General features: G+C 31.7%; 1 protein-coding gene across 2 annotated transcripts in view; it reads left to right on the forward strand.

The window, feature by feature from the left end:
- Positions 1–27292, forward strand: part of LOC143223152 (potassium voltage-gated channel protein Shaw-like) — a 156132-nt gene that overhangs the window by 53664 nt on the left and 75176 nt on the right. Inside the window, exons 2-3 of one of the 2 annotated variants that reach the window (XM_076450708.1) lie at positions 11707–11863; positions 12728–12777. The gene's annotated coding sequence lies outside the window, so the exon portion shown is untranslated. The remainder of the gene's footprint in view (positions 1–11706; positions 11864–12727; positions 12778–27292) is intronic. The other variant, XM_076450706.1, reaches the window with a different exon arrangement.

The raw sequence follows: 27292 nt of genomic DNA on the forward strand, positions 1-27292 counted from the left end.
TTTTAATTGTCTCTGTGAAGTCGTATTACTCCCCTCTTTCTCATTTTCTTTTATCATAAGCTATATAGTGTTTTTATGAAAATATTTAGCCATAACCATGAGAATATTTAATGATTTTATCATTATTTTTAAGTCTCACTCACTAGTACTCTTAATATTAATTATCTATCGTTAACATTTTCATCCGCAGTTTTACACTAATAATTTTTACTATCATCAGTACTCTAATCAGTAATTGACTCACATCAGTAGCAATTTCAACAGCAACTTCGATAATGTCAGATGATTCAGACAAATTCTGATTTCTAAACAAAATCAAAGACACACAGAAACTCACTAGACCTTACCTTCTCTCCGTGTAGCCATCTTGTAAACAAAAGTCTAATTGTTTTCGTGTCAAGTGGAGGGAATAGAATTGGAGGGGAAATAATCAATACTTAAATCATATTGTAAGATTAAATTGGTAAAATTTGGTGAAAGAAATCCAATGAGTATCACAGATTTAATATATTTCTGCAAAGTGCCTGAAGCACAATCCTTCATGTAAGTCTACGTTTATTGATTGTTGTTGTTGTTGCTTTGTATTTGGTAATTTTTATAGAACTTTTATAAAAGATTCGAATATTTTGGTCTTTGAAATATTTTACTTCGACATACATTTTATGATGATCCGATCAGTAAATATTTTGCTTCAAATAATTATTTATGCATATAGTTGTTTTTATTTGCATCAAAAAAGAACAAAACATATATCATTATTGCTAACCATGAGTTTGTTTGTTTGTTTGGAAATTTCGCACAAAGCTACTCGAGGGCTATCTGTGCTAGCCGTCCCTAATTTAGCAGTGTAAGACTAGAGGGAAGGCAGCTAGTCATCACCACCCACCGCCAACTCTTGGGCTACTCTTTACCAACGAATAGTGGGATTGACCGTCACATTATACACCCCCCACGGCTGGGAGGGCGAGCATGTTTAGCGCGACGCGGGCGCGAACCCGCGACCCTCGGATTACGAGTCGCACGCCTTACGCGCTAACCATGAGTCTTATGGGAAGCTATTACAATAACTTAATACCGTACAAATAATTACAGTGTCAAGAACAGTTAACAAAGAAAACTTGATTCTGATTTAAATAATGATAACTATTAATTAATGACATTGGCAATAGAAAATCTAATATCAGTACTTGCAATAATAACTACTACATTTGGACATTAGCAATACAAGATGTGGTACTAATACTTACAATAGTAACTGTTATATAAGGCCATTAGCAATAGAAGGTCTGATACTGGTACTTACAGTGATAACTGTTACATATTGACAACGGCAATGAAAGATATGATACTAGAACTTACAATTATAACTGCTACATACGAATAGTGAAAATAAATCTGATATTCGTACATACAGCAGAAACTGATACTTGCCAAAAGCAACAATGAAAGATCTAATATTGCTTATACTAATGATAATTTGTATGGGCAAAGGAAAGATTATTTTAATGATGTTATAATATTACAATCCATTATATCTAATATAACACAAGTGATACGCTATAAACAAAAAAAGAGCTAATAAGTGTCCTAACTGTAGATGACACGAAAAATACTCGATAGTTTTTCGTTCATTAAACTTAGTAAGGACGTAATGCACGTGTATAATCATTTTAAATATTGCGTCTCACCAAATTGCGTTAATGTATTTTAGAATTATATCTTATCAAAACAACATTCTTTAGTTTTTATTTATCAGATTCAGAAAAATTTGCAATTTTTAACAGAAACACTTACAGATTTTATTCAAATCTTTAAGTGTTTCTGTTAAAAAGTGCAAAATAAAATCATTAAAAAAACCTTTTAACTTTGAGCTGAAAAGTATATTTTATTACCTTATGTAAATTAGAACAATATCTTTATGATGAAAAAATCATTTTAAATTAATTTCAGTTAATGCTTTTATGTAGATACTCTGGACAGAAGTCTTCACGAAATAAGTTCTTGGCCCGTGTGTTAGATTTAAGACTATATATTTTAAACTTAATAAAATAGCCTGCTCCCCAAGATACATTTTGTGCAGAAAATTAATATTACAAAAAATATTATAGTCGAATAACGCAATACGATCCATCTCGATAAAATGGGACATATTACAATACAACGCCTCTTCTTAAATATTTTCGATTATTCACAGAGGGTGCTAAATAATTAATGAATGGAAGGTAGATATAATGCAGGAGTGGTCTCCATAAAATATGGCTTCATCATGTTATGCTTTTGTTTAAGGAAAAAAAACAATTATTCATTAACATCTAGTGGAAAACATTTTGTGTTGTTAAAACTATTAACATACAGTTCTAAATTATGTTAATTTTTTCTAGGCTCAAAGAAAACTGAAACCCTTATAGGCTACATATTACTAAGCAAAATCTTGCAAAGAAATGAACACATTTTAAGTTGATATTGATGCATTGATTGTATAAAACTCTCATATTTATGTATATTTTTGCAATGTAAAAGAAATGAGTTGTATAGTTCTCTGCAGACACATGTTCAGAGTTTGTGTCAATTTCGTCACCCAACTGTTTAGCAAATACACATAAAATTTTGTATTTATTTTTACTCGGATCCTCCTTAAATCACAATACACTAATACTGAATGACAAGGTGGTTTCTAGCTAACTTTGAGATTATGATAAGGTAATATGGGTAGAAATACTTCTTTATGCTCTGTTCACGAAATCTAAAACTATTTATATCCCTATATATCTATTTACTAGAACAGGAGAACCTCTTCAAAATATTTATACGTTCATTCTGATGTTTAGTGAATTATAAAAGCCTAGTTACTGTGACACAAAGACGTTTTCTGTAGGTTGTCTTCATCAGTTTAGAATAAAAAAAGATATGATATAGGAGTATCTATGTATACTAGACGTGTGGTTGTTTTTTGTTATTCATTTTCTGTTGGCAGAGAATAACGAAAGTTTCAGGACGTCTTGAAACTCATGTTTCTTGAAAGAACTAGTAACATGTTCTTCATTCATTCGTCAAGAAGAGGTATGGGTTAAACATTGTCTGTGACGTAGACATGTTATTAATCTTGTTTTAATAGACAGTAGGTCTGAAGAAATATTGTGCAGACAACTGTCTTTCTGAATACAGATTAATGTCATGTCTTGTGAGAAGAGAATTCGGGAATGGAAAAAATACGTTTTCCTCTTTAATTCTGGTAGAAAGTCTTCTATATGTTCCGTTTGATTATGTCGCTATTGATGGAATTCAGGGGTTTAGAAAGCTGGATCATATTACCGGATAATAAAAGTATGATCAAAGTATCGTTTCCAATGTGATGGAGTCTGATTGCAAGTTGAAAGAGTAGAATCTTCAAATCCTTCCGTAAATAATTACAAATAGTGGTAAAGCCATAGCCATTCGATCTATTTGTTCATAAACTTGTATTTGAAAACGAAAAACCATTTTTGTTCAAAACTACAAATCCTCCAAACTTATACATATAAAAATCAAAGTAAACAACCTGTAATTTTACTGTACAACAACAAATTCAAACCCAATTATTATGGCTTAAACTGGAAACTGTTGTCAAAGATTTACGACATATAAATCTGAGATATAAGATAAAACCTCGCAAGGCTTACACAAAAATCCAAAGTAACAAAAGAAAGAATATAGTTGTGTTGGACATGAGCATCTATACCAAAAATGTTGCAAAACATTTTGAGCCACTGTTGAGACTGTTGGCACAAATAACTAACAAAGGATCCGAAACGATATTTGATGAACGCTGCAAACAATTCTTTGTTTCTTAGAGTCAAAACGGTATGTATGCAGACTTGCAACGCTAGTAGACACTGGGCTTCGATACCTGAACTGGACACAACACGGGTAGCTTACTGTATAGCTTTGTGAGTAGAGTACAAACAAAAAAGCAAACAAAATCCAAAATAATTTAACGTAAAGAGTCAGAATATCTACAGAATTTGTCAAATAGTTTACTTCAGCTACTTTGTTTTTCCTATCCAAGTTCATGTTTTACCAAAAGCCCACGATTCTAAAAACATTTTTAATTATGTTGTTATTGTAATGCTTTTGAATTTACACACTTTTGTAATTCTATCGTCTTGCCTATCATATAAGACACTGTAGAAGTAAACAAAAATATAAAAGCAAACCAGTGGTCCCATACGCAACCTTCTAACCACTGAAAAACTCATCATAAAAACTTAAATGGAACACTTTCTTTAAAAGAACTCTAGTCAGTTCAGAAAACGTCATGGAACAGCATCATATGCCAATCAAACTTATTCCCAGTTTTATAAACACAATTCTGTGAATAATCAGATAGGAAGGCCATAGAGATATCTTGTCATTTAATATTATATAGAATTTACCTGAAGAAGAAATCATCGCTACCTGCGAGCAAAGTCATCAGTATGGAATGCTATAGTGGTGACATCTTTTTTTTATTCAATAGCATAGCCAAGAGCAATCTCAGGAATTTCTAAATCATCATACAATGGAGACGAGTAAAATTTGTTCTATTACTTTACCACTAGGTCCTCTCACGAGACATGGTACTCAACAGTACATTTTCTTCTCCATTATAGCAAGGACTGTTATCAGCATTAAATTATCAACTAACGTAAATGTATGAGGTGAAGCCTTACAAAGAATATAAACTATCCTTAACGGGATCTCCTTTTAAAGATAACTGAGAAATATAATCAGTATATTCCAGATAAGGTACTACACGTAAACGTGTCTCAAGTATGCTGTAAGCTTTTATTGATAGAAAACAAATGGAATGCCCTTAAGCAGAAAACATTATCTATTATGCATTCTAAATCTGAACAACATAATTAAATCCATTAGCTGGAAGTTCAACAATAAAACAGATTGAAAAACTAGCAAAATCTTAGGCAATTCATTTTCCTAAAATAGATATCAGTGTTGACAAAAATCGCTTTTGAAATTCCCTCTTATTTTAATTTTACATAAACTTGAAACACAATTATTGGGCATGAAAACTCCACTTACGACTAACTATCAGATTATACCCTCTCCCCCAACCATTCAATGTCTGCGGACTTACAACGCTACAATACGGATTTCAATACTGATGTTGGGCATAGCACAAATAATTCATTGTGTAGTTTTGTGTTTAATTATATAACTGGTATGGGTATTAAAACTCTAATTAAAATAAAATACAGAACAAAGTTTCGACCTTCTTAGTTTCAAACTCTGCAAAGGTGAACTAAGAGGGTCAAAACGTTGTTTTGTACTTTATTTTAATTAAAGTTTTAATACCTATACCAACCGGCTTGGGAATATAGAACCTTCCTTATATACTACAATTTCAAATAAGCCCAGATACTATCTTGTTAATCATTACTTTATTGATAAACTACCAAACAAACACAGATACAACCAGAGCTCTCAACTGTAAACATGTTCAGAATTTATTTCCTATAAGCTTCCTTTAAGATCCCCCGCCTGTTAATAAAACTGGAAGCATATACCATCTCTTTTCAGACCAAAATGAGCAACTGAGTAAATTCTATAAAATTTTAGAATAATCACAAATTACTGTCAACATGTAAAAATGTTGTTAGAAAATCTATTACTGGATGTTTCGTAACTTTAAAGACATATAAAATTTCTCGTTATATTGACTTGCATTACTGGAAACTCCTCCCATGCAAGGTCTTGTTTTAAATTTCAAAAGAATAACAAAGTAAATATTCGTCTTGAAAAATTGTCGTTGTCAAATACCGTTTCTTTGGCTGGTTGTTTAAAGATATTTATTATTATAGTCTACCAACACCAGCAATAACAAATGATACATCTGTCCGTATATACAGTTGTGGCCTCTAACTACTGTTCAATGACAGGGGGGGAAAGACGAAGAGCAGAAACAAAAATGCAATATAAGCCACATTATGTACTAATTGACAGATTCGCCACATAAGCTAGATTATGTACTATTTACAGATTCGCCTATCTTTTCTCATACGATAAAGAATACATTAAAAAATGATATATAACAAAAGAACGTGGGTTAGGCAAAACACAGCTTTAGTAGTATGTAGAGTATAAATTATAGATAGCAACTGAATTAAAGTAAGTGATCTGTTCAATTACAATTCATGTTTTTCTGTGCCTACGGTAGAGTAAATATTTCAAAAAAATCACATGAGAAACTGGTTGGGCATGGTGTGGTCTATTAGATAGAATGTTCGAGCAAACTACAATCGAACAGAACACATTCCATTATACTATGGAGTTTATATGTGTCAAATCCTGACTGTTATCATGGTTAATGTTGGTCTTACAGTATGTGAAGTGGTGGTCCTAATAAAGTGCCCTTTCAGTGTATGTGTTAAACTTCTTTATGTACGAAAATGATTGCATTTACTTATCAAGTATGCGGTATTTTTAATCTGAAGAACACGTTATGCGACACACTAGCTAAATCGCCAGATTAGAGATCAAAAGAGTCATGCATAACAATCACTTATTTAGAGTTGCTGACAAGATGGTGGGGTAGTCAGAAACCTATAACCAACGTGACAGTTTCTAAAACCGTGAGAGAATGGATTTCCTCTTTATATATGATATACGTACTCACAACTGAGAGTAAAGAGCTATTTACTTATTTGTAATGTGACTTAATATGCAATAAATGAAACTCCAAGTACGAAGGATGTTTCTTCGTATTTCTCGCAGATCTATATACACGCAATATGTCTTTCTGTTTTATTAATTTCTAGATGTGGATGATGTTCTTTTTTCATCTTCCATTATAAGATACACTAGGCATTGTCTCTCTTCAGCTATATAAACTGAGACAAAAGCACTGTTATTTTATTTGTATGATAATAAAAAGAAAAAAAGTTTTATTATTGTTTTCAAACACCAAGTATACTGAATATTCATCTTTATGCCTTGTAACAGTTGATACATGTAGCATCTATACGATACCAACACAAGATAGGTGTTATCTTAGTGTAATACACAACAAATACATACGAGATTTCTCTCTTTCCCATTATGTAGCTTTACGCTTAATAATAAAACTTTTTTTCGTGCAAAACAAAATATATTTAACTAAAATTTCACTAAGCTTCATGTATTCAATCATCGTAAATACAACCATAGCAGTGTGTCAATCACTTTATCCCCATGGGTCAGCAGTGACTTTATGGACTTGCAACACCAAAATCTGAGACTCATTTCTTCATGGTGAACAGAGTGCAGATAGTTTACTGCTCTCCAGTAAGAAATTAACGAGAAGTGTCACGTTAATTTTCTATGTAACAAGCGATAAATAAATGTAGTTTTTTTTAAGATTTTAAATTAGCTTAGAAAAACGAGTTGACTTACGTGCACTTTGTTGAGAAAAGTATAATTTTCACTTTGTTTTGAAAGTTGTTTATGGACTTTCTTGAACAACTTACAGACGATTTATGAAATACAAATGTTGTTTTTTTCTGCTTTGTACCAGCTGATACATTTGAATTCCTTCTATAAACAATGTGAATACGTTCTCAAGTTTGATCACAGTTTGGCGTATTTTTGTCAAGGTCAAATTATTTAAAGTTGTTATGCATGTTTGTCATATAGCAGGATACAAATGTAACTATGCTGAACGATCTCTTCTTAGAACGTAAAGCAAAACATTTGATGGCCATATGTTGTAATGAACAGAAGCATTACACATGACTGTCATCTGGTGGCTTATCCGCAGTTAGTTAATGTACTGCCCTGATAAGTTACTTATATTATATTCGTGATTTGCACTACATTTTGATATTAGTTAATAAAGAGTGCATTCTATAAATTTCTTTGTACATCTATAACCGGAATAAATAATTATACGTAAAACTAACATCCGTACACAAAAGTTACGGTGTGGCCCTAGTAGTTAGTGTGACTATACTACAAATCCGAGGGTTCAAACTATGCACCCTGTTGCCACAGAAACGAGCTCCGTACTTTGAACCCGCTACAAGAGTGACAGTCAAGTTTCGTTATTCGGTCAGATAAAAGGATTTCAAAAATTGGCGAAGAGTGCCACTGACTAGTTGCTTTCGCTCTTGTTTATTAGACCAAAATTAGGTTAGGTTATGCACATTGTGTAGATTTATGCAAACATTTCAAACAAACAAACAAACAAACGAATCTATGCTATTTATTTCCTTCATCAGCTATTCCCTTATACTTATCAGCTTCTCTTCTATTACATATAAATAAAGAACAATATTAACATAGCAAATCTTGCTGTACGTTAACCTATCCGTAGATAGATAATAGAAAAGACTGTCAGAGGGTTAACTCAGCTATCAATACACGTGTGTATTAGAATCAATAGAGCAAGCTATTGAGTCATTCACCAGTGGCTATGACTAATGTCTATTGGTACTCCGAGACTGATCTCTTTTGGTTCGTTTTTCTTCTGTCAAAGCACCAACTGGTCACATTCATCATGTCTTGTTGGAAGACAGACTTTTTTGACCCTAGAGAGCTATAAATGCCGGTTTTACACTTGTGTACTGTATTGAAGCATCTCCGCCTTGTGTTGAATAGCTTCTTAAAGACAAAAAGAAACTCCACCTCCTTCAGCCATATTCACTGGCTATACCAGTTGACGTTGATTGCTTCCCTTACCGCTTATGAGGTTTTATATTGTATTTTTATTTTCGGCAATTCTAAAAGGACTTTTTAATAGATGATATTTTTTCTTGATGTCTCCAGTGTGTTACAATCTCAATAGCTGTTACCCGTAGTGTTTGTAGAATTTCTACAAGATGGGTAGTTTTTGTCCGTGGTGTTTGTAAGGTTTTTACAAGGTATATATGTTTTCCCATAGTGTTTGTAATGTTTTACAATGTTGGTATGTTCTATCCGTAGTGTTTGTAACGTTTTACAATGTTTGTATGTTTTCTTTGTAGTGTTTGTAACGTTTTACAATGATTGTAAGTTTTCTTCGTAGTGTTTATAACATTTTACAATGTTGGTATATTTTCTCCGTAGTGTTTGTAACGTTTTGCAATGCTGGTATGTTTTCTTCATGGTGTTTGTAAGTTTTTAAAATCTTGGTATGTTTTCTCCGTAGTGTTTGTAATGTTATAAAATGTTGGAATGTATTCTCTGTAGTGTTTGTAAGTTTTTTAAATGTTGATATGTTTTCTCTGTAGTGTTTGTAAGTTTTTTTAAATGTTGGTATGTTTTCTCCGTAGTGTTTGTAATGTTATAAAATGTTGGTATGTTTTCTTTGTAGTGTTTGTAAGTTTTTTTAAATGTTGATATGTTTTCTCTGTAGTGTTTGTAAGTTTTTTAAATGTTGGTATGTTTCCTCCGTAGTGTTTGTAAGTCTTTTAAAATGTTGGTATGTTTTCTCCGTAGTGTTTGTAAGTTTTATAAAATGTTGGCATGTTTTCTCCGTAGTGTTTTTAATGTTATAAAATGTTGGTATGTTTTCTCTGTAGTGTTTGTAAGTTTTTTTAAATGTTGATATGTTTTCTCTGTAGTGTTTGTAAGTTTTTTTAAATGTTGGTATGTTTCCTCCGTAGTGTTTGTAAGTCTTTTAAAATGTTGGATTGTTTTCTCCGTAGTGTTTGTAAGTTTTATAAAATGTTGGCATGTTTTCTCCGAAGTGTTTGTAATGTTTTACAATGTTGGAATGTTTTCCTTGTATTACTTGTCTTAGAAGCTTTTGTAACGTTCAGACATTCTTCTTACGCTGTAAGTCATACTATTACATAGAACACTTGTCCATTTTATATAAACTTTTAAATGTTTTATCTTAGTTACACAGAATGTATTACGTAGATTGACAACAGAATTACTCTCACTCGATCCGCCCCCGCATATAGCACTGTCTGGTCATTCTTCGTTTCATGGTAGTGACAGAAATCAATAAACTCCAGTCTCCTTCCCGGCGTCTATTTGATTTTTTACCTTTTTTATTTCACAGCTAGAAATAAGTCGTTAATTTTTTAACAAAATCGTGGCCAGTGAAAATTATCACGATATAATTCTTTTATTACAAATAGTAATATTCTTATACTGTGAAAAGTCTAAACAAAGAAATATTTTTTGTTTAATATGGAAAATAATGCTTTTTTGTTTGTTTATATTTCTCACTGTTTTGTGAAAAGTGAAATTTCTACTTTAATTTCTATTAAATGGCAACACGGTTCCTCTTTTTTGTTATTATCCTTTCGTTATTTCCTTTTTTCACTTTCACATTCGCACATCTACTTTTTTTTTATAAAGTTCTAAAAACGAAATAAAAATGATTTTTTTTCCTCCTTCACCGGAACTTAAAGCATAAGAAAATTTTCCATCCAATATGTCAGTTCCTGAGTGTTAAGGGAAGTATTTATCATTTCTGAGTAAATCTACGACAATCGCTTAAAATCAGCTTTCTATATATAGTTTTGGCTATTCTTAGATAGGATCAGGTATATTTCATGTTACTAATATGGATAAGACTTTAAGGGGTTAGCTAACCAATTCTTCTTTATTTGTGCAAACGATATCAGAGCCTTTCGTCCCACCATCTCTGACTTCCTAAGCTACATATATGGAAAGCATACACGCGAAATAGACAAAACTGTGTATGTGCCACATACTTGCCATATGGTGTATGTGCCACATAATTGCATAATTCTTAAGTTTTGTTTACATTAACGATTGCTATAATACCTTTTTGTGTATTAAAATATTATAACAAAGTGATTTCCTGGAGAAGAAAAAACGATTTACTCAGAATTTAATTCCATGATCATATCAAATAAAAACCTAAACTTAACACGTGATACACATATGCTATCCTGTTTATTTTTAGAGATCCTCGAAACAACTGCTTTACTATTTTTACTTTACTGCTTTTAGTATAGAATATATATAATGACAAAGTAATAGTAATGTGACCACGTAACACACAAATGTTGAACTTCAAATAGAATCAATAAAAATATATTAACCATAATTCCTTGCGAATTCAAAGCCACGTTACATTAAATATACAGATAAATTTAGAATAGTTTTTGGAACAGATTTCCTGAGTCCCTACTGTGTTGTTCTCTTTCAATACCGTATTGCAATGCGGAGTACGCATTTTCACAGGCGTAGCAATTATTATGCAGGACTATATACTCATATAGCCTTAGATCTAGGTCAGTCGATAAAGATCAAATATTCACTAGTGGACAACGGATCGAATTCGTATTTATATCATAGCCTTTAGGAAACTTGAGAACACAAATAAAAATTTATAACGAAAAACTAATAGTTTTTATTTGTTAGACAGGTATTGCTTCTGATGTATTGGAAATTTAAAACAATAAATATAACTTTCTGACATTAGATTTACATATCTAAGAAATTCGAAGAACTGATTGGCTATCAAAATGCAGAGAGCAATGTTGTTACAGAATCTAGAACAATATTGTTACAGAACTTAGAACAGTGTCGTTACAGAATCTACTTTTCCCTTAATGACATTCCTAATAAACTCGGTCTACTGAGAACAAGATCGAAACTCATAAAAACAGGTGTGCAAGTTAAAACACTTAGCCCACTGTTTTTATTCTATTAGTTTTGCCTGTACAAAGGCGTGGCTTGTAGTTTGTTGAGAATGACGTCAAGCTATTAGTGAACCTTTTGTATTTCTAGTACATCAAATAATTCCTGGAAAGATGACGTCAACATGTGAAAGCTCCATTTCCCGCTGTCGACTATTATACACGAGATTTCGCGTATGTTCATCTTTATTTACATGTTTCTCGCAGAGTCAACCAACTTCCTGTATGAAAACTAAGAGCTAAAAAAAGTATGATTTCTTGTTTAACTGTCAATTATTTTCCCTTTAGTGTTTATCCAAATACCTATTATAAATTACTTTATAGAAATCTAAAAATTACCGACCCAAAAAACCATAAACGTAATCCACTTCTTTACTGACTACTTTTTTATTTGGTATCAATACGTGAAAAAAAAGTTCTATGTAAAGTAAAACTTAGTTAACGTCAAGAAAATCTTGAAATTGGTGTTCACATTTATGTTATATTTCGGGTTTCAAATTTTCTAACTGTGACTTTCTGGAGGTGCATTTATGTATAAATGCTTATATCTAAATTATCTTTATAATACTTTTAACATAAATCAAGTGAAATGTTTAAGGGTTACATTACAAAATAACCTCCTAGTGTTAAATGCTAATTTATTTTATTTCGTTTAGAAAAATGTGTACTTTGTCATATACAGGTTCATTGACTTGTTATATTTTACTCATACCATTTTTCCTATATTTGTGGTTACAGATAAAATTATGCTGTGTTGTTTTATTCCTGGAGTAAAGATATGATCCTATAGATGTTTTTAAATAATAATTTATCTTATAAAAACTCTTCTGTTTTTAATTCTGCCTTAAATACGTCAGAGGAGATTTTTCTTCTGTGTTCGTTGTAATGCAACCAAGGAAGATTTATCGTTAAATACATAACAAACGCTGAAAAGGTTCAAAATGGCGAATAATATTAATACTTTTACTTAATGACGATATAGACAAAAATATCAATGTATCAACAAAAGTAATCAGAATTCGGTGAGCCTTTAAAAACACTTAAAGTAATTTCTCTTCCATAAAAAAAGTACTATTGTAGTTAAATAACATACTTCAATTATTATTTTGTAGGATGAATAAACATGAAGAAGAAGATACCAAATTTATCGAGACTACAAACGGTAAGTTTTTTAATGATCAGACAGAATCTTACCTATAGCTTCTTTACTTTTTTTACAAATGTTTTCATTTGATAATGTATATTAAGCATGGGTTGCTTAAACACTACTTAAAATAGTATTATTTCTTAAGTGAGAACCCTAACACCAAATCACAAACTGTAAAATTAAAAAATATATTCATGATTGATTTAAAATTCGTTCACTCGTTTATTATTTTTCAAACACTTGTGTGCAATAGGTTCAATTATTTTTAAGATTGTATTCAACGACTAATATATATATATATACATTATTCTATTTTCTGTTGAGTAATCAATAAATATATATTTTAAATCCATGAAGCGTTTCAATACACAGCACACAAAATAGTATCAATTACGAAATACATGAAATACATCTCCCACCAAAACTACCACAACCAAATATAACCAAACTAAAATGTGTCCGTAAATAACCAACATAAAAGTGGATAACTGAAATATAACCCTAGAAACAAGCACCGTGGAAACTCTGCTCGTATTGGATGTAATTTGAATATCTTGTAATTCGTAGAAAAAAATAAATAAATAAGGTATGCAGTGGTCATAAGCCAACAGCAAATATTTTTGAAATATTTAACTTAAGAATTGTTTTACCGGATATAATCGATAAAGGTATTTTCGAAGTACTTAGCACACTGAAAAAGTAAGCAACTGTAGTCTAGACAAAAAAAAAAACTTTTATGAAAAAGAAATACAATTGAAATCCAGTCAAGTAATTCTCAACAATGTGAAAAGCGCTTGCAGTTTAAATCAGATGTGAATTAGAAAAAAATAACTGATATAAAATGTCAAATGGTAGCAGTATAACTCTATATTATGAAACATTGGGCATTTAAATAATACAAGCAAACAATACTCTGAAATATCGAACGATAACCCAAGCAAACAATGCAATGAAATATCGAACGGTAACCAAGGTAAACAGTGCCCTAAAATATCAAACCTACAATTACAGTAAATAAGCTCTCGTCGAAAATATCAAACAAATTCAAGAAGGAAAGAAGGCTTAGTCCACAAAGAGACATCCTAAAATATTAAACATCCTGAATTTGTATACCAACTGTCATCAAGCCAAGAGATATTCTAAAACACCGAAACAAACAGGGACTGTAAACTATTTGAAAATATCCTAAGCTACCAACCACGCGCGATGTAAACCACCCGTAACCCATCAAGACAAAAGTACTGTAGAACTAGAATAAACATATATCAAAATATTCAACAAATGGACGGAAACAAAAACGTAATCTACATAAAATATTCCTGAAATATCAATCAGACTTGAGTTTAAACAAACGAGTGCGTGTGTTTTTCTCATAGCAAAGCCACATCGGGCTATCTGCTATTTCCACCAAGGGGAATCGAGCCGCTGAATCCGACGACTTACCTCTGCCCCAGCAGGAGACATTAAACAAACGACAACCCATGCTAAAGTAAGGAGTTATGAAAGAATATCTAAAGTGAAAATCGGATAACGTTTCAAGACCTATCCAAAATACAAGATATATGTACTGGAAGTTTAAACTAACTGCAATCCAAAAAAGTAACGTCTTAAAAGAAAAAAAAAACTAAACTTGAAAGCAAACCACTTTTGTCCTGAACAAGAAATATTGAGAGACACGAAAGATAACTAGAATGTAATTCAACTGCAACACTTGGCAACAAATACTCCGAAATATCCAACTAATTCTAATTGTAAACAAACTGTACTCCAGATAAAAACTATTTAAATAATCCATGCTATGATACAAACTAAACGTGTTCTTGACAAAAATATCTAAAGAATGACAAAAAATACTGGAAATATAAAATAGTCGTTGCCGAGTTAAACGAAACCTATGATGTACACATAGTGGCCACCTTATTAGATACACCTAACTAGTTCCGGGTAGGACTTCCTTTTGCTTCCAAAACAGCCTAAATTCTTCATGGTATGGATTCAACAAGGTGTTCGAAACATTCCTTAGGGATTTTGGTCCATGCTAACTGATTAGCATTACGCAATTTCTGCATACTTGTTGGCCACACATTCATGCTGAGAACCTCCCCTTCCATCTCATCCCTAAGATACTCTATTAGATTGAGATCTGTGGATGTACAGGCCACTGAAGCACACTGATGTCACTGTCACATTTGCAAGTCCAACTTGAGATGATGCGTGCTTTGTGACATGGCACATTATCCTACTGGAAGTAGCCTTTGGAAAACGGGTAGACTGTGACCATAAAGGGATACATATGGTCAGCAACAATACTCAGGTACGCTGTGACATTCAAATGATACTAAATTAAAGGGCCTAATATGTGCCAAGAGAAATTGTCCACACTATTACACAACCAACAAACACCAATCTGAACCGTTGACACAAGGCAGGATGGATAAATGGATTCATGCTGTTTACACCAAATTCTGACCCTACCATCTGCATGTCACAGCAGAAATCGAGATTTGTCAGACCAGGCGACGTGTTTCCAGTCTTCAATCGTACAGTTTTGGTGATCCTGTTCCCACTGTAACTTCATCTTCCTGTTTTTAGCTGACAGGAATGATACCCGGCGTGATCTTCCGCTACTGTAGCCCATGCACTTCAAGGTTCGACGCATTGTGCGTTCAAAGATGTCCCTCTGCACACCATTATTGTAAAAAGTGGTTATTTAAATATTTGTGACATTCCTGTCAGCTTGAACGAGTCTGGTTATTCTCCTCTGATCTCTCTTATTAAAAAGATGTTTTCGCCCACAGAACTGCCACTCACTGGATGTTTTTCGTTTTTCGCACCATCCTCTGTAAACACTAGAGACTGTAGTGCGTGAAAATCCCAAGAAGTCAGCAATTTCTGAGGTCAAAGTCACTCAGATCACACATCTTCCCCGTTCTAATGTGTGGGGGAGCAGCAACATATTGAGTTGCAGCGACATGATTCACAGTTTGGCTATTTGCGTTAAAGAGCAGGTGTACCTAATAAAGTGGCCACTGAGTGTAGAGTAAAACAACTATAATTTTTAACAAGAACATCATATAATATTAAATGACTAGTATGCACTACAACTGCATGCAAAACAAGAAATCTTCTGAATTATTAAATATATTTGGGAAATTAAAAGATTATAACCAAATAATAAATGTATATAAATTATAATTGGGTTGTAGAAATGCCCTAAAAGATCAAACATAATACAAATATAAACAACCTGTTGCTTGATAAAAAAGTAATATAAGACATTTAATACTTCATGCATATCAATTACGGATCTGTCAGTGAACTGTAACCCACAAAATGTTTATAAATATCAAACATACAACGAGCTTAAAGAAACTGTTCCATGTAAGGAAAACCATTTTCTTATACCATACACCTGGGATATAAACAAACTCTAAACCAGACAAAGAACGTTCGGAAATATCAACCATACTGAAAGCATAAACTGTTTATTATCCAAGTAGAAGACATACTGACATATCAACCACTGATTGGTATGTAAAACACATCTGTTGTGGCAATATCCTGAAATATTGAACATTATGGAGGTACAGAACAATTGTAAAACATGCGAAATATGACCTAAAATATTAAGTGTTTTGAGTAATTGAAAACGCTCTAAGGAAAACAAATTTTGTTTCAAAGTTTCAAAAATAATAGGTTACAGAACACTAAAACCAAGCAAAAACGGTTGTTAAAAGTTAAACATTATGGAAATATTAAAATAGTGTTCTGAAATATCAAAAGATACACTGGAACATTAAACAAGAGTAATACAGGCAATAAATATAGTAAGAAGCATACCGAGTTGAAATTTTAAACCAACAAAAGCTAACTAAGATAAGGAAATAAATATATTTAAATATACTTGTGTAAACAAAAAAACAACTTTATGAGAGACAAGAAGCTTCCAGTAATATCAGTTACAATGGTATAAATGCAAACTGTAACAAGTGGAAGAAATTATATAGATTATCGAAAATATTGGGCATATAATTTACCTGTAAAATATATATAATGGTGTAGAATTTCAAACAGTGTGTTTAAACGAGTAACAACTTCGATGTGAATAATTTTACTCTAATGGTGGTGGATATGGAAATCTATTGTAAACCAGCAAAGAAATATCAAATACAATGGAGGGGTAAAATTTTTAACCTAGGCAAAAAATATTGTGATAATAATGAATCGAATCCATTAGTAAACAAATAAAAAAGTGATAAAGTTGGCAGAAGAAAGAACTGACCATCAATCTCTAACTCAACTCTACTAGAAATGGTTAGACACTTTGCAGGGACCATACCTGGCATTTAGTTTTCTTTTAAATGAAAGTTTACAAATATGTATTATTTTATGGGGTATTCATAAGTATAGGCTGATATATAACTGAATAACATTCAAATAAGTTACGATTGTTCTTGTCAATAGAGTTAGATTACTTTACACTCTAATTTTGACAATGATCATGACAGGGCTGTAGTATATTATTTATGAACACTCTCACTATTCTTAATCTGAAACCTGTGAGGAACTGCTGTGATAATGAGTCACAACCTCCGAATGTTTGTTCTTTCGAGATGGAAACGAGATCGAAAACAAAATTAATTTGTAAATGTTATGCAGCAAAATGTCCGAGATGTAGATGTTGAAAATGGATGTGATCACGATACCACAACAATTACTGAAAAAGAGGTCGAAGAAGATTCGGCGAAGGAGGTGGAGGTGCTGTCAAGCGCTCAAAGAACACTACCATATATACAGGTTTATCTTACGACCTGCCCTCAGATGAGGATGAGAAAAGAAGAGGACATTGAAGATAATGTAAGGAATAGAGAATACGAAGATATTTTAAGTGAACTACAAGAATGTTACGGTGATAAGAGAAGAGAGAGATATTCAATAATGATCAGTAGTGTGACTATAGCTAGCGAATGATCAGCCATGACGACCAATCGGGTCAAAAAAAACAACATCACGGACCATACTCTACACAGTCCATCGAATTTCCATTGAGTCAGATGTTTTTTGTTAAATTAACCCAAACCTAAAATATTACGAAGTATCAAACATATGGAGTGCGGGGGTGTAAAGTATCACGAAATATCCTGATATATTGAATACACTGGGAGGAGGCGGATACCTAACAAGATATTCTCGAACATGGCATATAGTGTTATAAGGATACCATCGAAATCACAATGTTGTAAATTGTGTTGGCGTAAGTAGTAATTAGTGTATATTTTACTCGGATTTAAACTTCGTACTAGCGAAATTATATGTGGCAACAAAAAGTACCAAAAGGTTCCAGTGCCAGTTATTAACGGTGAGAACAATCTGAAGATATTAAATGTAGCATAAAGAAGCAATACTGGTTTAACAAATTAATTTAGTATTTTTCTACTAGTAATATACACACCACAATGGTTTATTTCTTTTTGACGTAGTCTGTACATTAAGTAAAGAAAAATTCCTGTGAGCAGAGCTTTATAACAATAAACACGTCTCAAAGCTGAATATCATCACAGCCATCTAAGCACACCTACTAACAGACAGTGAAGAAACAATTCATTACCTACATGTTGTACAATAACAAAAGATTGTTCTTAAGATAAACAAAGTACAAGTCGAATTTTAGAAACAAACGTCCACTCTGTAATGTTGAATGATGAAGCTATTTACAACATCCATTACACTGTGAAAATTTTCAACAAGAAACAACAAACGTTTGGTAATTACAATACATATTTCTTCATTATTTTGTTGTTAGTCGTGAATTTTATAAACTAGTTCAAGAAGTATTATATTGATATATTAAGCAGATTGTGTTAACAAAACTGTAATCCTCATCTTCTACAAGTTATTGGTCTGTTAGGTTTATTTGTTTATTTATTCAATGTTCTATTCTGCTCGAAATATGTTATAGTTACACCAAATCGAAACGAGAAACATTATCTCAATTTCATGTTTAGTTGTACCATGATATGTTGCTAATGCTCTTTTTTTCAAAAAAGCGATCAGTTTGAGATTTACTGGAGACTTGGTTAACATGTTCAGTGAAATACGTAATAACTCACATCATATGTAAAGCAATCCCTTTACCTTCATTGCTTTACAAAAGTTGAGTATCTGTCCTAAGTTGCTCTTCTTATCAACGTAGAAATGGTAATAAATTTAGGTCATAATCGTTTTTTATCAGACCCGAGTTACTGAGAGGAAGCTGAAAAGACATTCTAGATTCAAAATTCTTTGAGTACATTAGCGTATGAGATAATAATACTCACTGATATAGACTATAAGCCTGTAGATTATTTATTACTCATCCGTACATTTTACACACTAGGATTTGCAGAAATATAAACTATTGAATTCGAAACTTTCATTTCAACTCTTTGATTTAACAAGTAAACGTACATCACGTTTTGGCGTAGGAAAAATAAGCACATAGCCTGATGATTATGTATGATGTAATTGTAAAATTCAACATGTCTAAAATAAATAGAGAATGTAGCATTTAATATACAACATTTTAATATAAAATGAAAATACAATTTACGTTATAAATACATTATAAATATATGATTTAACAAGTGAACGTTCAAATATACAATGGAATAATTTACTTAGGAGAAAAAGCTTAGGTGCATATTTGTGAGAAATCAGTTACAGATTGTCTAATATTCGGTTATTAGTTTTATTATCTAGTGTCAAATTGGGCATAGAACAAAGAAGTAAAATACGAGGAATGTCAAATAATGTTTTGAGGCCAAGAAAATAACTATAACCATAGAATGCATTACCCTCACAAATATAATGGAATTTTACACTAAAATTTACACGATGGGGTACATGCTTATCATCTCAGCTGTGGGGACTTTATAATTCGACGGTCAATCACATTATTTGTCGGTATCGAGTGTTCTAAGAGTTAGCGGTAGATAAAGTATCTGGTTGCTTTCCCTGTGGTTGGTAGTTCAAAGTAGAAAATGGCAGTATAAAGTCTTAATTATAAAAAAACTTAAATATAGATATTTATTAAAGTTGAATATACAATTTCACTCTATGGAACAATAATCAATGGAACGGACTAACAAAAATCATTGTATCACTGTGTAATTGCTATGATGTAAGCATTTTGTCTATTGCTTAATACCCCAAGTGGCACAGCGGTATGTTTGCGAATTTACAATGCTGAAATCCAGGTTTCGATACCCGTGGTTGGAAGAGCACGGATAGCCCTTTGTGTAGCTTTGTGCTTAATTACAAACAAACAAACTATTGTTGATTTATATTACAACACTTGAAACCATAATAGTTATATTTATGTGGTATCAGAATGATCATGGATATTTATTTGATAATGGAATTATAATTAAAATGTTTATATATATAACCTCCTTGACGAGACTGTAAATAAATATCTGCCATATTTCCTAAAAACTCAAGACAAAAACATGTTATCACCAACCTTATTGAACAGAGATATAAAATCACTTGTATTTTAAAGATGTTCTACACTGAATTTTTTTAATTCTGGGTGAAATTAAATAACATTCATTCTACTAATTGTAGTTTACAATGTTATACAGACTATCAATACCTTTTTAAAAACATTGTCTACATTTCAGTTCATTTGGAAATTGTTTAATGTAATGTTGAATTGCTTTAGTGTATTGACCGTTCTTATTTTTACCTACTGTTTGTTTAAGCACGTACCATAAACTAACAGAGACCCATAAAACACTCCCAGGCTCGGCATGGCCATGTTATTAAGGCTTTTGACTCCTAATCTAAGGGTCACGGGTTCGAATCCCCGTCATACCAAACATGGTCACCTTTTCAGCTGTGAGGGCGTTAAATTGTGACGATCAGTCCTCCTATTTTGTTGGTAAAAAAGTTGGTGGTGGGTGGTGATTGCTATCTGCTTTACCTCTAGTCTTACACCTCCAAATTAAGGACGGCTAGCTCAGTTAGCTCTCGTGAAGCTTTGCACGAAATTCAAAAACAAGCAAATAAAACATTCCCAGTCAAATGAATATATTTATTGCAAAAATACTTCTTTGAATGCAGGATTTCTAGAATAATACGAACGAATTATAATCCCTGACTTTAAAATCTACGAGTCCACTTCTCTCAGGTTTAATATTAGTTAAGCCTTTATTAAGTACGGCTTATATTCGATAACATAAATTGTGTACGTTTTTAGCTTTAGTTTGTTTAAGACTACATTTTGACATACTTAATACTATTCATAAATAAACTTATAATTTTATTCTACAACCTAACTTTAGAGCATTTATAAAAACTTTGAGAAGCTTTTAATGTGTTATTGTACAAAATATTCAGTAAAATATATTTACATCCATTGAAATGAAGTGCTCGCACATTTTCAAGACAGACAAAAACATAAATAGCTAATACTAGATATTAATCAATTCCATATGTAGTAGAACATTGCGTTAGCAGTTAAGTTACGTTAGTTTCTGCTAACTGCTTTAATTATTGTATTCACCATTGTTATAATATACTTTCCATGCTCTTATTAACATTATTAAAATTTATCGAAACTTATTGCGTTTATTTTTCTACTGTCACAGTGTTTATGATTGTATTCTTGTTTTATCCTAATGTATAATGGGATATCTCTGCTCTGTTCACTGCAGGGAATCGGATGCTGAATTTTAGCATTTTAACTTCATAAAGTTACCGCTGAATCAACGGGAGAGTAACTATTATAAAAGATTTATCTTTGTTTATTACCTTTCGGTACTGCTCCATGTTTTGTCAAGTTATAGAAATTATTTCAAGTCGGATTACTTGTGTTAAATACACTTCGCAGGACGTTTGATATATTGCGTTATTTTTAATACATTCAGCATGATTAAATGTTAATTAGGGAACCAATATTTTAGCTATTTATTGTGTGGTTCGGGTACACATTTAATTTATTATTTTGCATCTTCATTAACACTAGTTCTTAGATGTACTGTTTATACTGTCTCGCCACGTGGCTCTACACCTTAAAAGTAACACGTGCCGTTGCAATTTACTCAAACGTTAGACGCCTCCAAAGTTACGCTGTTGGAAATGTTTAATAGGTTTACGCTGGTCACAAAACGTTTTTAAGAAGAAATCTGTAAAGTTTTGTTTACATGTGATTATACTGATGTTACGATTTACAAAGAATGCTAATTTGCGACAGTACTTGAACCTAAAAAAAGCGGTAATTTTTGGTTCCTTGAGTAAGGTATAATCTATTCCTTCTATAATGTTACTTTCATGAACAGTATTAGTTGGAATATTTAGTATATCTCGTTTTAATTTTTCATAATCATACATGTATTACAGTGAATGGTTTAAATTTTCAGCTTATTATATAGCTTTTAGGGCCTAAATCTCTCTTTCTGACTGAACCACATGAGAGATATTATTAGGTTTATGACCTAACATATCGTTAACATCGAAGGAACCCAGCTGATGAAACAGTGCATTATAAAGTTTATAAGAAAAAATGTAAGAATATTTGATTTTGAGTTTTGATCAGAGTGCATAAATTGATCTGAACGGAAGTTAATACTAATTATGTAAATGTCTCAGTCTTAAACTTTCAATTTAGTATACTGTCAAAACTATTATAATTCTTTTCGCTCTACTTTGCTTTTTCCATATTATCATTCCAGTTATATAACATTGTATTAAAAAACCTTTTGAAAGTTAAGACTTCCTTGAACTTTGAGCCTACAAATAGAATTTTACTGTTGATCGTTTTTATATCTTTAGCGTAATAAAATGATGATTAACTTTACATTTAATTCTATGGTAAATGAGCATATACAAAGTTGTAAAAATGTCAACAGTTGAATACTTAAATAGAAACTAAATAAAATGATACTGCGCCAACTATAATTATGCACAGTTATAAACTATTCAGAAACCTTTTCATTTCGAATATAGGTTTATTTCGCGAGATAATCGTGCAAATATTCCATTCCACGTATATATTATTATTTCGTAGGGCAAATGTTAATTAACTTTATAGAATTAAGTTGAAAACTGTTTCAGTAAATCCCGATAAAAGTTTGATAAATGTTATCGGGAAGCTTTTTGTAGAGTTCCTAAGAGTTATGCCAGACTGAAAGAACTGACAAGTTTTCAACAAATCTACATCACTTACAGTCCTCGTGTGTTTGGCAATAATAATTATAGTATTACAAGAACAAAGTCAATTGCATATGTTAACATGTATTAGGAATAAAAACTCGAAGAAATAGCCTCTTTATCCTTGTTTCTAACGGCACAATAATACGAGATACTGGAAGAATAGAATGATAACACTGATAAATGAAATACTTTTCTGCATTATCTTGAGAACCACTTAAGGCCAGTATTAGCTAGACGATAGCATTTACTACTAAACCGTTTATCTAGAACCATTAGCTAGAGAACCGTATTATATAAACAGTTAAAAGGAAACATTAGAAGAAAGGTGTTATTGACAATAGTTAAAATATGCGTTTAGTCAGAATACAGCATTAGATCATAGCAATTTAACACATGCAACACTAGCTATATTTCAACATCAGAAAAAATTTAAGAAAAGTTACCAGGTAAAGCAATATAAACGGCAAGTCTGCGTTGTTAATGCAATCATGTTTGCTAGAAAACGATATGAACTTTAAAAGGGAATTTAATAAAACTCAAGAACTGAGCTGCATAAGTCGATCATAAATAATAATTAATTCATCGGTAATTACTAAATATCGTCAAACAACTAAGAGCCGTGCACAGGTAGCTGCTAGATATCTTCAATCAATCAAGGTCGCGGACTTAGATGGCAAGAACAACTTGCAAAGTATAAGTGAAACTTTAGAAAACTAAACATGTGTATAACATAAAACACTCAGAACACAAAAGATGGCGTGTTAACATTACGGTAAGGGCTATGGAGTGACTTGAACTATCTGACAGAAAATGAAAAAAAAAATGGATTGAAATAAAAAAATTCAAAACATACATAGCTGACGAAAACACTAACGCAAAGAGACATTTACTGATGGAAGGCAAAAACAGGACACTAAAGCGCAAAAAAAATATTTTGTACAATAAAAAGACGTATTGGGCACTATTTAAGAAACAATAATTTTAATTAATTTGTTCAATAAAAGACAGTGCAAATAAGTATGGTGCTTGGTACAATGCATACAGAAAATAGTAAAACCAACAAAAAGTGATTTCAGGTCCGACAACAAACACAGGAAAAAGGGATTGAAGTTGTAAATTTTACCCTAAAAATATAAAGTATACAGTTGTGGTCTTATAATGATAAACGCTAACGTGTCTTTTGCCTCCTTATCTTAGGCTTCTGCTTGAATGGGCTTAGTTTTAATATCAAAGTCTTATTACTACTTTAAACACATATCCGTTTTCTCACTCTGACATCTCCCTTTCCGAACACAAAAACTCAACTCACAAAACGCTTACATAACATCACCACGTAACACTGAAACAGCATGATACCGTCTTAAAGAACAAATCATAGCTACTTAATACATACTAATACGGAAACACGAAAACCTGATACAAAGTATTATATGACATTACCGCATAACACTGGAACAGCTTAATCTCTTCTTAAAGGGTAAACAATACCTACCTAATACTTAATACAGACTTAGAAGAAAACACGAAAACCTGACACAAAATAATACGTCAAAACCACTTTACAGAATCATATTTACAGAGAAAGAATTAACGAGACTATAATACTAAAATACCTTCTTATTAAAGAAGAAGCCAAAATACAGTACTGAAAAAATGTTATAATCCAGAAAACTATTATATATATATATTACAATCCAGTGCAATGAAAACAGTTCTCAGAACTAATACATTATAACACATTATTCTGCACTATAAGTAGAATTACATTAATTTCCTCTAAAAAACAGTAAAAATGAGTGGTTAGAACTTAACAAACATTTAGATCAAAATCCCAAAACGACATGAGTAACGCAATATCCCATAGTAACAATGGTAATTATACTAATCTAGACTTAGTAACAAGAAAAGCCAAACTTAGACATATTACTTCAAACATAAAAAAATTGTAACAAATTCCTTCATCTTATTTTAAACCTAACTATCTCCAGCTGTATATTGCATAGACTATAATCAAAATAGCTAATAGAATTAAAGTAGTACTCAAGGAAAACTAAAACAGTATTAAAACATTAACTTAAAAGAAGCAGTATCACGTAGATTAATACGAATCAAAAAGTATAGCTCTAATAACTTAAGATCAAACAAATTGCAGTTTCAACGTTATTTTAAATTAGATAATAGAACGTATTTATATTTTTAAAATACAAAAGTGAAAGTTTAATGCAACAGAATATATCTCAGCGCCAAACCATCACACCGTTAGACAATAATACTTTATAATAGGAACTCTTTACAAAATAAAACAAATAAACATAAAACTGTCTTGACAGATAAGTAACTTCGAAGGAACACAAACTGGTAACGGAGACTAACTAAGGGAACTCATACTTAGCTAGCACAGATATCTGGCAAAGAAAGAGATAATTCTTAAAACACTACATACATGAATGTATACGCTTTATATGGTTGCATCGAGTTTAAGAAAATATAACCTCAGTATAAATACGTATATATGTATTCATATAAAAGTAGAAAAATATTGTCTGGAATCAGAAAAACATTACTAACATTATAAAATTATGTGTGCATATCTATTGTGATGTTTAAAGAAATTAATTAATAGCACAAGAAGGGAAGTAACCCAAACACTTTCAAAAAATTATTTTTTTTTCACCAAGGGCACTTTGGTAAAAGATGCACCTTTCGAAAGCACTTTGTTTACAGAGCTTTATGTGTGTGTTTATATATATAGTGTATATATTTTCATATATCTGGTAGGTAGAAAACCCCAAACTAATCCAGTCTACCGCAATAAGCTATTTTAAATTGAAACCACACGACAATCACTGCTTAGGCGAACATGCATATCTAAGCCTTAAGAACAGGAAAAAGTATTTTGAATATAAGATAATATCTCAGTAAATGGTAGGGTAATATAATACAATAAAATATAAATTCATTTCTCGCGCAGCCGACTCTTTATAGTCACATGAGCAATAATAAAGCGTTGCAATACGTCTCTACCATTTCACCATTACTTAATCTCATTTCCAACTGAAAATACAATGAAAAATCAAATGAAATGATACCTAAAGCAAACTTGCATTTAGGAAGTATGATAAAAACATACATTTTACAGGAAATACAATACAAGGTACGTTTAATACTTCACGCTATTCGGATCAAAACTTCGAAATCTATTCCAAAGAAAGCATTCTATATAAATTGTAGTTAAATCTTTATTTTATTTTATAAAACAAGAATTAGCCAGTTTGCATATTTACAAATCAACTGGCAAAATATCGTACTTAACGAAAAACTACAAAATGACAGAAGTAAGCTAATTTTGGTTTTTATTCGGACGCCGATTTTTCCTTTCAAATAAGTAAAAAAACCACGTAAAATAACTAAAGGTCAGGTACACGTACACAGGGAAGTATATAAAGAAATAGCAGTTGTATGGCTTCGAAAGGGCTTCTAAGTAATATTTTCTTCCTGTTGAAACAGGTAAATCCTCCTGAGTGGATGCAGTTTTTCTCCACTGCCTCTTGAGTATGTGGTTGCTAATGGTTACTTCAACTATAGGCTTCTTCTAGGCAGGTTTTACCATCTGTTCATCTCAGATCATTTTTCTTCTTTTACAGTTTTTCTGTTGTGAGTTTAAGACACACAAGTATAAGTTTTTTGGTGGCAAAAGAATGGTCACACTTACAGTTTATATTATTACAATCTCATAGATATCTATATCGTCCTGGTGAGAAACTAATGAGCATAAATCATACAAATGTGTCACTAAAGTGTTCAATGACCAGTTGCTCTGACATGACAAACACAAAACAAACCAGCACAAACATTATATCTACAACGAATTTAAAGCCCAGAATTTGTGTATAATGTGTATCGGAACCAGGTTTTACTTAATCAACGGTTAACTATAATTTCTAGGTTTTCATAAATCATTATGTGTACAACTGCAAAATATCTTTTATTTTAAGACTTCCTTAACATTAAACAACTTTCTTATGGTAAACCCTTCATTTTGGCCCTTTATGTTAATCATAAACCAACGATTATCCCATGAAACTCAGTCTTTCACGGTTCTAAGAACTATAGCTTTCGTGTGGTATAAATCAGATTTTAATCTTTCTTCTGATGGCTGATGGATGGATTTGCTCATAAGCTCCAACTCTCTGTTAGCGTTATAAATCTTCAAATTTATCACTTAGCCACTTAAGAGCTGCCAGTTGGAGAGGACGACAATTAAAGATGTGTAAGAAAAAGACATACAAGCCTGTATTACATGAAACAATAAAATGCGTATAAGGCTTTTAGTGAT

Source organism: Tachypleus tridentatus, chromosome 8 (genome assembly GCF_004210375.1).
Source record: "Tachypleus tridentatus isolate NWPU-2018 chromosome 8, ASM421037v1, whole genome shotgun sequence".
NCBI classification, from domain to species: domain Eukaryota; kingdom Metazoa; phylum Arthropoda; class Merostomata; order Xiphosura; family Limulidae; genus Tachypleus; species Tachypleus tridentatus.